Source organism: Lates calcarifer, linkage group LG17 (genome assembly GCF_001640805.2).
Source record: "Lates calcarifer isolate ASB-BC8 linkage group LG17, TLL_Latcal_v3, whole genome shotgun sequence".
In the NCBI taxonomy this organism is placed as follows: domain Eukaryota; kingdom Metazoa; phylum Chordata; class Actinopteri; family Centropomidae; genus Lates; species Lates calcarifer.
The window spans coordinates 8,799,179-8,811,507 of record NC_066849.1 but is presented as its reverse complement, the minus strand read 5'-3'; the positions used below and the strand labels follow the sequence as shown (position 1 = coordinate 8,811,507).

General features: G+C 44.7%; 1 long non-coding RNA gene across 2 annotated transcripts; it reads left to right on the top strand.

The window, feature by feature from the left end:
• The first annotated feature begins 5,184 nt into the window (after nt 1-5,184).
• On the top strand, nt 5,185-10,569 carry LOC127143504 (uncharacterized). Of its 2 annotated transcripts, XR_007814981.1 has the most exons (4): nt 5,185-5,291; nt 8,803-8,936; nt 9,353-9,387; nt 10,025-10,569. It is a non-coding gene; the product is annotated as an uncharacterized LOC127143504 (long non-coding RNA). The 2 variants fall into 2 exon arrangements; XR_007814980.1 differs by lacking the exon at nt 9,353-9,387.
• The last annotated feature ends 1,760 nt before the right edge of the window (nt 10,570-12,329 follow it).

Sequence of the window (12,329 nt, the reverse complement as noted above, 5' to 3'; positions counted from 1 at the left end):
ACCAGGCAGCCGCTTTCCCTATGACTACGCCTGTGAGTCAACTCATTACATCCCCTTTTGTCTTGGTTTTATTGTCTCAATGTGGTGTGCCCAATGCCCAGCCTGTGTACATGCACACACTGTGCGGTCAGTTCCATATGGGCGGTCAGGCAAGGATGTGAATGAGATCCAAGCATTGCTGTATGATTAATGCTGGATGACTCATTCACCATGACTTCCCGTCATACACGCACTCACACATAGGTGTACGCGCACAGAACACGCACATCATTAAATACATAAAAGGAATATATGTATGTATTCATTCTGCACACCTACACACATTTCACTACTCATAGAATTCCTGCCAGATGTCAAATGCTTTTTGTGCATCTAATATGTAGGCTGTGGCTGCTGATGTTCTTATTCAATCTGACTACACTTGGACTGTGCAGTTGACATGTAGTCCATTCAAAGGCTAGCGCTGGGCGCCGAAGCTTCGTCACAAGAGACTCTCCTTTCACAGAGCCTACCCGTATTTTACGGTTTTCTGTCATTCTGTGTGGTTCGGAGCCAGTACAGTAATTCCATATGTGTCAGCAAAGCAGGAATTTAGTGTGGGTGATTGTAAAGCGTAATTGCTTGAACATAAAACCTCAACTTTTCTCTGAATGTGAATAGCGTGTTACTGGATGATCTGACACATGACATGCTAACACTCCCCCCACCCCACCACCCTTTCTTGCCCTTATGTCAATTAGACTTAGTTAGGATGGAGAGGCATCTGTTTTGATCATTTCAGTCTCATACAGAAGCCAAATAGAGGGCAAAGCACATCCAGATGCTACTTTTCTTGGAAACACAAATGGCCCTCCTGTTGGCACATGAAAAAGGCATTTATATAGGATAATATACATAATTCATATTGACAACAGACTCTGTATCCCCTGAGAAGGGGAACATGTGCTTATATTAATATGTATGATCCTGCACATTTAGCTTTTAATAAGAGCACGTATGCATTTGTATACAACAAACCTGTGTATGTATATATACTGCAGGCCAACAAGGGCCGGCAAAAGTATTTTGTCCTGTTGTGTGTGTCTGAGATTTTCTCTGCCTGCAGTCCCCTGCACTTTGTCACTCACAGCTCCTCTGGTTACGACCTGGCCCCTCCTGGGGGCCTCTGGGGCCCGCTGGCTAAATTAGTTTCAGCAGCACCAGGAACCAGAGTTGCAGGCCCCTAACCTCTCTTTGGATTACAGAACTCTAACCCTCCTCTCTGTCAAGGCCTCCCAAGGCCTTTGAAGTCGCTCATGGCTTTTCCTTCCTCACGCCACCCGACTCCGAATGAATGATCTACCCCCCACCTCTGCCCTTTGCCGACCCTCTCTTGTGCTTTTACCCTCTTTTTCTGCTATCTCACCACTCCTCCTCCTCCTCCTCCCTCTTTCCATCTCTCTGCCTCCAGGGTGAGGTCCCCCCCCCCCCCCCTTGTTTTTCTCCCACCCTCAACTTCCTCCCACTCTTCTGGCCTCTATCCCTCTCCCTCTTACTTTGCTTCTCACTCTTTGTCTCTCCAACCCTACAGGCAGCTCGCCTGTCTCCTCCCGATCCGCCTCCTGTCTCCATCTTCATCTTTTTGTCCTCCAGCCCTCTTTTTTGTCCTTCTTCAGCATTTTTACATCACTCCTCTGTTCTCCTCCAAATCTATTTCCTCTCCCACTCTTTTTCTCAACTTCTCACATCATCTTGTATTTCCATCTTCTCCTCTTCTTCACCTAGTTTTCTTTTTACCCACTCTCTTGTTCTCCGCTCCATTTTCCTCCCCCTTCCTTCCTTTCTTCACCCCTCCCTTCCTCCTTTTGGACTTTGTCCCCAGGGTTTTTTGCGTGCCTCACACATTCCTTTGCGCTGACTGGCTGTGTTTACATTGACATACTCTATTCTGTGTGTGTGTGTGTGTGTGTGTGTGTGTGTGGACCACAGCACCGCAAACCCAACAGCACAGAAGCACACACAGATGCATGAAAACCAAGTTCATTAACCCTCTTCTCTGTCCCTCTAGAGAAAATAAATGAAAGTAGGAGTAAATAACACAGCAAAATAAATCTAGTGTGTAGAAATAGAAAGAAATGTGTCATAATAAATACCAGATAACATAAATGTGCCATGTTTTATTTCTTTATGTTCTGAGACCCCTTGACTTTTTCTCTGCTAATTACACTTGCACGTGGTAGTGGACATTTTTCATCAACATGCTAAGGATGACGGGATAGTTGGAAGTTCAAATGAATTCAAACACATTAGAGTACATTATGCCAGCAGAGGTTACAGAGTAAAGTCAAGAGCTGCCAAACTGTAATAGCACCCTTAATCATATACCACCTGATCCTGCACAGTGAGAGCAGGGGAGGCACTGCCCATATTCATTGATAAATAAATGCAGCCAAGTGGATCTTTTTATAGCTATGGCAGCCAGAGGACAACATGTAACCATGCGAGCGATGTTCATTTCATTAAACAGGGTAAGAGAGAGGGAACAAGGTAGCGTGGGCTGGTGGGGTGGGGTGGGGTGGGGTAGAACAAGACAAAGGACAGCAACAGGGCAACAAGAGAACGAGGGAGAAGCAAAGAGGGAGAGAAGAGGAGGGAGCATTAACAGTCAATCTATCATAAGGTCATCTTTTTCCGCTGTGTACACGTCACCTGTACGTCGCCTACCAAAGGACAGTCAGCACATTCAAATGTCACTGTCTGCTGCTTGTATTGTGTAATGCCATGCTCACCCAGCCACACACACACACATGCTTGTGTGTTGTGTAAAAACACAGAGTGATCGCTTGTACTTTCGTAGCCCTACCCAGTCCATTCCAGGTACTGTGTTGTGCAAGGTGCTCCCAGCCCATCCACCCCCTCTTCTAAACCCATCCATATTAGGATGTTATTTCTCCTTCTGTGACATACTGTACTGTATGTGTGTCACCATTTCCTGTCCTGTGCTATTCTTGTATTCACCTGTCAGTCTGGCTTAATGTGTCCTATTATTTGCTGAAATAATGCTCTATTGTGGACAAGTCTTAGATATTCAATGGGATGACACATTAACAGTTGGCTTTATCACTAATCTGCTATTGTTCATAATGCCCATATAGCCAACATTCATGATTTAGTGTAGCTTGACTAAACCCAGTATTTATGGGTTAAACACAGGCGTGACCAATCCAGGGCTCCTCCTCAGCCTACCCTGTTTCATCCAGTGTTGCTCCTTCCCTCACTGATTGATCCTCTATCTGTGTGTCTGTGTGCACTTGTGTGTATATGTGTATGTGCTGACAAGTCCATCATGCCAGGTCACAGTTAATTGCCAGGAGGATTATAAGGTGTTGCAAATGTATAAAAACATTTGTGTAGTGAATCATTTCGACTTTACTGGCACACACGCCTTCACTTCCAGTAAGGATCCGCAGCAGCACGCCCGCCTTCTTTCCCGAGCTTCCATGAAAACCGGTGCCGGTGCCAGTGACTCTGGAACTGCCCAACAAGGAGTTAACACCTCAGATGGAGAGACATAGTGGAGGGAGGAGTGGGAGGAGAGGGAAGAGGATGGTGTGAAGGAGAAAAAGGAGTGGCTGGCGGCAGGCGCAAAGGTGGTGAGCTCAGTGCTGTGGAATCAGGAACTGCTCTTTGCTCTTTACTCTGCTACGCCCCTGCACTGCCGCCACCGCAACACCCACACCTCCACCCATGCTCTCTACCCGTACGACCTCTGCTCCACTCTGGTCTAGCTGGAATGCTGACTTTCACCCCCACCCACTACCCTCTGCATTTCTCACCCCTCCTTCTCCTGCAAAATAGGGAAAAGCAAAGGGGAAGCAGCGTCCCCTGTTACAAGATGCAGCTTTGTGTGGCCAGCAGTCTTCCTGTGAATGTGAATCACATGCTTGTATCAAAAGTCACATTAGGAAAAAAAAAAAAAACTCTAAATCAGAGAAAAAATTTACCTTCTGCGCTGTCTTGGTGTACTTGAGCAGAAGTGCCACTGTCTGCCTAAAAATATCTCTCTGAGCAGCAGAAGGAAAGTTTGATTCCACACAAGGCTCTATTAAAACCCACAGATTCAGCAGTGCAGACCTCAGTCTGATTCCAGTGAGGATCATTTCTGCCTCTAGAGCTAGAGTTTGTACTGATTGAGACCAGGAAAAATATTCACACACAGTCTCAGTTGGGGCAGATTCCAGTAAAAGCAATTTGTGTAAATTTGTGTCCAGGGAAAAATGGCTTCAGAGTGGGTGTGCTGATCTAAAAAATATTACTTTTTAGCTTCAAATGAACAAGAAATGTTATTGCTCTTACATAAACACATAGACAAATTATATCTCCAGCTCTGACTCATAAATTTTTTCTCTACATGGTATATGATTTAGGAGAGAGTGATAATGCATCTATTATCTGTCCTGCTCCATTTACTTGCAACTCAGCAGCTTACATGAGCCTGGTCAAGTTAACCTTCCCCCTGAGTTCAGATACTTAAGGCATGGCTGGCATCAAGTACTCATCAACAAATTTGTCACCATCTATATTTGGTGATAACGGACCATAGACGCTGTCTGTCTCCTGTTCCAGAATATGAGTCACCAAACCATACTGTATGAATAAAAGCCTTGTGTTTTCTGATTGCAGAACATTTCCATTTGGCTTTTTTGAGTGTTAGGTGGCCAGTGTTTCTGATAAAGATGAAGATAAAGATGTTTATCTGATGGAGTAGCTTATTAAACAAATAAACCTTTTCCTCTGAGGCAAGTTCAAGGCTGTTTGCTGTAGCTAGGTCAACAGCGGAGGAATGGATTGGGGTTTAGTGGGAGAGAGAAAGAAAGAAATAGGGCGGTAGCTGGCACATCTGTCATCCATTTGGGGTGGGAAGGGAAGGGTTGGCTTTCTGCTTACCTGTGCACCGTCAGCCCAGGAGGGGCGGCAAGGACATTTGTCATGGAGCTGGGGAGTAAATAGTGGGGAAACAAACCGCCATCTGTCTGGGCCCATTGATTTTCACATGAAAAGCAAATACATCCATTCTATTTGTGCTGCCTCCCAGCCCTGTCTGCCTTTTGGGCGGGCACAGAGTTGAAGTTTACCTTTCGACATCATGTTCCTTTGATAATCCTTATATATGACTGAACCTCTAGCCTGATGACTCTCTTTTGGGGGGGCTACCGGCTGAAAAGAGGAGCAAACAAGAAGTGCCTGAGCCCTGGTGAGTCACTGTAGGATACGGGAGGTTGGTGTTGCCAGAACGGCGGCAAGCTGACGAGGTAAGCAGAGAGCATGTCTGCTCCTTACAACAATGAACAATACAGAGAGGTTGCGATGTGTGCATGGCTGACCTGAACAGAGGGCAGTGACAATGCTGGTCAAGGATCTGGCCTCTGACATCCTGCGCTTTTGTGACACCTTTGAGAGTGCAGCTCTTTTCCCTAACACTTCAAAGAGATGTCCATTCACATCTGAAATAGTGCCATGTGCCATGCCATGTGTGTGTTTGGAGGAGAAAAGACAGAGAGCGTGAGTTGCAAAGATTGATCCCATGACAGAGAGAGAGCTTTTATGTCTTGTGTCACCACCACCTGCCTCCTCTTATGAAATCTCTTCATGTTCCACCCACTGAGTTTTCAATCCTCCATTCTGCCCTTGAACAGACACTAATTCACCCACCGAATCTAATCCCTAATGTAAAGACCTGATAAATTCCTTTCACTGCTACCATGTAAATGTTTATCATTAAATGTGGGGTATTCACCAAATTATCACTGAGGGGCGTAATGACTTTTTATGAGGTCTGACTAAGGTTTGTGGGTAGATAACCTAACAAAGAGCGCCTAGGTGCTCTTGGTGGGTATTATCCTCCCTATTTGGCTTTGATCGTTTTGGCATTTTGCTGCAGACACTTTAGATATACAGCTGATGCAACCAAAATGTCATCCCTCTTTCTGTACAACCGCTGGAGAGAGGGCCTTTTCATTTAAGGGGAGAATTTGAAACAGCTCTAACCTTTCATCAACAATGCTGCCACTTTACGCTGTGGAATTCCTAATTCAATGAGAGGCGTACCAAGGCACCTGCTTTCATCAGTGCTAAGGTCCTTAGAGAAAGTCTACAGGAAGATAGAAAGGAGACAGAGAGAGATATCGGCGACTTGTTGACAAGACCGGGGTGTCACTAAAAAAATGAAACAAACACCTAAAGGCTTGTGATGTCATGTGGCACAAACAGGTCTTTACTGTTGGGACAATAATAAAACACACACACACACACACACACGCAAACAAACACACAGAGATAAATGCACACACACAATATTTCATATGGAAGACCCTGTTGTGTCTAGAGATATCAGCACATCACACCGTGTCATTAGGTAATTACATACATGTGTGGATTCTCACATGCATGTCCATGTACAGTTTGTGTACACATGTGGGGGCACATCCATGTGTGTGTGCCATTGCTTTGTTCCTGTGCCCCTTATTGTCCATGTCACCTGTTCAGTAAAAGTGGAAAACCCTCAATTTTGCAGTTCCCACTCAGAGTCCTGATGAGAACAAGGCCATTATTACTGTACCTCAAATTTTGTTTTATTCAGTCTTTCCTCATCTTTTTTTTTCTTCTTCTTTCTTCATTCGGCTCCCCGCCCCTCACCGCCCCTCCCCTCCCATCCCTCCTTACCCCCCCCCCTTCCCCACCACCACCACCACCACCATCTCTGTCTCTTACAGCCCCCTCCTTCCCCCTGCTTCTCTCTGCATTCCTTGGTGAGTGGGTGGAAAGTTCAATGGGGATGTGGGATCCCAGAAGGGTGGGGGGGGGGGGGGGCAATGGCGGGTTGGGAGGATTGCCTCTTACCGGAGCACAAACCAGGGACTTCTTATCTGCCAGTCCAATCTTTCTCCCTGTTTAGCCACAACTCAGCAGCAATCCTTTGCTCCTACACTGTGTCAGCAGTGTGAGTGACTGTTTGGTGTAGCTTGTTGAGAGAGTTAAAGGTCCAAAATATCCCGCAGATAGTCTTATTTAAAAGAAAGAAAACATTAAAGATAAATAGATGGAACTTTGCAAGCAGCTGTTTTATGTTATATTGTTGGATCTGAAATACTGTAATTGTTATGGTTCACCTTCATCACCTATTCACTGCTGTTCCCCACTTCAACATGGACTACAGTCACTACAACACATAATGAGAGAAGGACCTCTGCTGGATATGTCTTGACACTGCAATTCTCCTGTTAAAGAAGGGATGAATGTCAGCTTTGTTGACTACACTCTGAGTTTGACAGGAAAATTAGGTTAAAGTTTTGTTTAGTTCTGTTTACTATAATTATTAATTTTGGACTTTTATACTGCAGGGATAGGCTAAAGTTGTCTGATAGCTCATCTTTAAAAAAAAACAAAACAAAAAAAATCTGCTGTTGCTTTTGTTATTGTAACACTTGATTGCTTCACTTCACAGACTTGGCAAGTAGAAAATGAAAGGGTAGGGCAGTGTGGGCAAGTCATTCCCGGCAACTTGCATAACCTTCCTACAGTGACAAACCCATTACTATTTTGTTAGTTGCATTCCTCAAGCTCTTGTCACCATGTTTACCTTCAGTTCAGTCTTATCTTTGTTGTGCTGCAAGCAAACAAACTGGTTATAGAAGCAGCTCTAGTCCGTGGGCTGCGAGTGTAGGAGACACACAGGAAGTGGTGGGCGACCAGCAAACTGTATTTCCCCTTCCTGTCTATGTCCTCCCTCCCTGCCTGCCTGCCTGCCCTTTGGCTATTAATGTAACTCTGAGCTACCCACTACACACCCACATAGCCACTGGGAGCCGGTGAGCACTACAAATCACGGACATACATGGACGCACACATGCATGCACAAAAACAAAGCTGCAGTGGATGCCAAGTGAAATCAGTGTAAATAATTAGTAGCTAGACAAGTAGGCAGCATATTAGGTTGCACAGAGAGCCACACAAAATTCACAGTACAACATGTGCCCTCATGGCTTGCTCTCGTATAATCCTTTAGTTCTTACCTCTTACTCCCTACCTGGCTGGTACATAGACAACAGACAGCAGGGTGCAATTAAATAGGTGTCCATCACTCCATCATGGTGTCAGTCACAGTCAAGGAGGAGGTGATGTACAGTGTGCATGCAGGAAAATACCAGCAGCGTGATAACAAGGTTCCCCATTCTTTAAGTAGCTGCACCAGCCCCTGCACTCAAAAAGGCACATGTACAACACACATACACACACACTCACAGTCACACACATTATAGATGTATGACTGAAGTTCACTGTGAAAGAAATTATTGTTCATTTCTATTAGGTATTTTTCTTCCCTCCTTCAAGTGGAACTGATTTTTGTGGGCTCAAAAGTGGGCTGACAGATTTGACAGTTTGGCTGTGCACTCTCAATCTCTCCATCTCTTACTCTCTTTGTTCAATTTACCACTTACACACATGGCACAGCCTACACACACATGCACACATGCAACCACACATGATCCATGTTCCCATTGCAGTCCTTATCTCCTACCCCCGGTCATCCAGCTCATCCGTGAGAACAGAGAGAACACACACTGGCATGAATCACAGTGAATCATGCAGCCCAAATAGCACCCAAAGAGAGGTGTTGCATTTAACCAGGACACAGACTATTTATAATGGCCTGGGCGTGCACATTCTCATTATAGGCCACGGAGGATGCTGTCAATGGACAGGCAGATGAGGGGGTAGTGACTCCTTTTAAATGTCACCAGCAATGTATCTTCTTATCTACAGGTGGTTGCAGTGGCAGTCCGATTTGAATACAATAGTCAGAGCTGCGTGAATGAACTGGAATGGAACAGGAGTAAAGATCTTTTATAGGACACAATGATTTACAGGATGAGGGGGCGCAGACACTCCATCACCACGTAAGAATATAGATTTTTTTTTTTGTTCAGTCCTGTAGTAAAGGGCTCTGACGTTTCACCTGTTTAGAGTCAACTCTACTTATTTGATTAAGATCAACCTCACTAATTGTTTAAGCCTATATTATGATTTTTATCATTGATTATTGTGTTTTTTTAAAAGAAGAAAAAAGACTTCCAACAACATAAACATGACATCAAAGTGTCTCTCCCATGTAGACCTCTGCCTAATAAGCTTGTTAAAGTCTAATTAGTGTAACATGTAGCTGGAAAATAAATAAACATAATTACCATATCAAATACATTAGCTGTTGGGGGGATGATAGATTAATTTGACAAACACTTTGTTCTTCTGTTTTCTTTTGGCTTATTTTCTCTCCCCACATGCCAATCATGCTCAATGCATCACATCGCGACAGAGTTGGGAAGTGCAGGCTCATCAGTCTGCCTGGTGGTAAGTTAACATCAAAATTACACTAGAGCTGCGCTGCACACTGTGAAGGCAACAGTGCACTGAGCAGTGCCCCCCAAAAATTGCCAAACAAGCAGGACAGTAGCCACATTTAAGGGGAAATAGCCTCGAGAAGCAATCAGTGCCTGAACAATTACATCTAGTGGATTGATTAGATATTGATTGAGGGAGGCCAGACACCTCACCAGAATCTGTGTATCCTCAACACCTACATTACAAATCAACGTGGGCCTTTGCAACCCAACAAGAAAAACATAAAGACACAGTATGGTCATAGAGGATACAAAATGCTGGGGCACCATGACAGTTAGCTTGTCTTTCTTCTGGGAGAGGGAGAGGAGAAGAAAGGAGGCGCATTTCATTATCAGCCAACATGTAGGCTCATGCCGCATGGCTTTACCCAACCAACCGTTGTCATGGTAGCAACTTGTCATGTCATCTGTGTCTCACCTTGAATGAATGGAGACCTGCGGGACATGTACCCTCCCCCAGGAGAATGCACAGGGGGCGTAGTGGAAGTGCGTCAGTCCTACGAGCAGCTGGGGACACACCCACGGCAACCTGTGTTACTGTTTGTGTGTGTGTGTGTGTGTTAATGTGTATGTGGCTGCTTCCCTAGGAGCTGGCAAGCAAAGCTGGCTTCCTCAGGACCACGTTGTCACCACAGGGACGACAACAACAGCAGCAACAGTGGTCTCAGCGGCAGTTGAACAGCTGCTCCTTCATCTGAAAATTGCACCTCACTCAGCGGGGCCCGCCAAGGAGGTCCATTCCAGTTTTTGCTCTCATCAAGGAGCCCTTTCAGTGTTTGATTAAATGTAGTCATACGTCTCAGTCTATGCGGTGACACCACTGATTTTTCACTTTTCAAGTGTGTATAAATTAGTGACCGGACTCAGTATGTAGGACCTCTGTGCAGTATGTTATTGCAGCAGTAAAAGAATGTCTGCTAATCTTTGAGGTGAAATAAATGTATATCCATCCATCCATTATCTATACTGCTTATCCGTTAGGGATAAGGCTGCAGCGGGGCTGGAGCCTATCCCAGCTGTCATTGGGTGAGAGGCAGGGTACACCCTGTAGGAATCTACAGGTAAATGTATATTTCCATCAAAAACTAACCAGAAATACCTATGAAAGATACCTTTATCTTGACTCTATGTGTCCTACTTTTCTATGATCTTGTGGTTTTGTCTGGTATTGATCATGTATGACATGAACAAACAGGTCATTTAGAGTAAAGTCATCTTCACTGGAACTGCAAAAGTCATTTTATTTACATAAGGACTCCACTGATTTTTCCATTCCTGTAGTGGTTTGCACTTTTTATTCTATCTTGTATCTCCTGGTGCTTCTCTGCATTCTCACTCTGTCTGTCTCTGCAAGAGTTAGATGTCTTTTCTCTGCATTGCCTCTTGAGATGGGATGTTGTCCATGACTCTTGAGTGATTCAAGATAGCTTTGTGTCTGTGTGTGTGCATGCGCCTGCACACGTCTGTCTACAAGTTTGAGTGTGCAGGGGGGGTGATGAGGGGAGAAGAGGAAAGGCACGGCAGGTTTCCATGACAACAACTTTTTATTTGCGCTTCCTCAATGGCGTTGGTGGAGGAGACAGAGACATAGATAGATAGATAGATAGATAGATAGATAGATAGATAGATAGATAGATAGAGTTATTTAGGGAGAGACAGGCTACTGATCTGGGGTGCACAGGCAAGCGAGGGTGGAAGAGTTGTATGTCTGCTTGCTGGCTTTGTCTAGAACAGAATGTCCTTTTTGTAGACACCCCTCCCTTGTTGGATGACAAGTAACCAACAACTTGCTTGCAGTCATCCAGAAATACCTTGTGAATACAGTGAGATCTGTGTCTATACCATCTGATGAGACGCTCAACAGCAAGTGGAACAATGACAAACCCATGCGTGCCTAAACAATCACTGTGGGTGGGCGTATGTTTGTGTGAATGCATGCTCGAGCTCTAAATGATCTGCCACTTTTGTCTGCAGCTCTCAAAAAAAGAGGTCTCAACCTCAAGAGACTATCCTATTGAGATGAAATAGAAGTCAAAAATATGTCGTGGTGCACGTGGTAGCTAACCAAATTATCTAGTTTCCAGATCAGGAGAACATTACAGGACCTGCGACTGAAACCTCTCGCCGTCCTCATTTAGTTTTGACGTAGAGACCACATGAATCTGACGCCCACCTTCAGGCAGCGGAGTCAGGTGGCCTAAAAATACAGTCGCTTTGCATCTTCGACAAACACAAATGATCTGGTGATATGCACTACAGTTTTGCTCACATAGATGCACACGACTGATGAGTGTGCAGATGTACAATATAAAAGCATGCTTAACAACTAAATGTGCTGCTATTTTGGCCAGAGCTTCTTCAGTAAAGACATATCCTGTTTTGTTTACTTAACAATACAGGTGTTAGATGTAACACATGCACATGAAAACTTAGCAGATCATTTCATCCATCAAATAATTGTTTCATTGTACTGAAACTCCTATTTGCCCTCAGGTTCGTTGATGCCGAACCATCTGAATCTTACACCCACCTTGGGAAATGGAGTCAGCTGGCCTAAAGACCATAGATACAGTCACTATTCATCTGCAGAATACACAGATTAACCAGAGATATCCACTGTAACCGACACACAAAATCACAAACACAATCACAGACACACAGCGACGCACAGTGTATACAGTTGCATTCATTCTTTATCACTCTGTTGCTCACAGCACAATTTTATTCTCCCAACAACAATGTGGGCAACATACACATGCACAAATGCATGCACACACACTGATAGACTGTCTATCTGTGTGGGGAATGACTCACCTCCTCCACCTGGAGTAGAGCCAAGCCTTTCTCGCCTCCTCCCCCTTCATCTGTGTGAGCCCTTCACTTCACTCACTC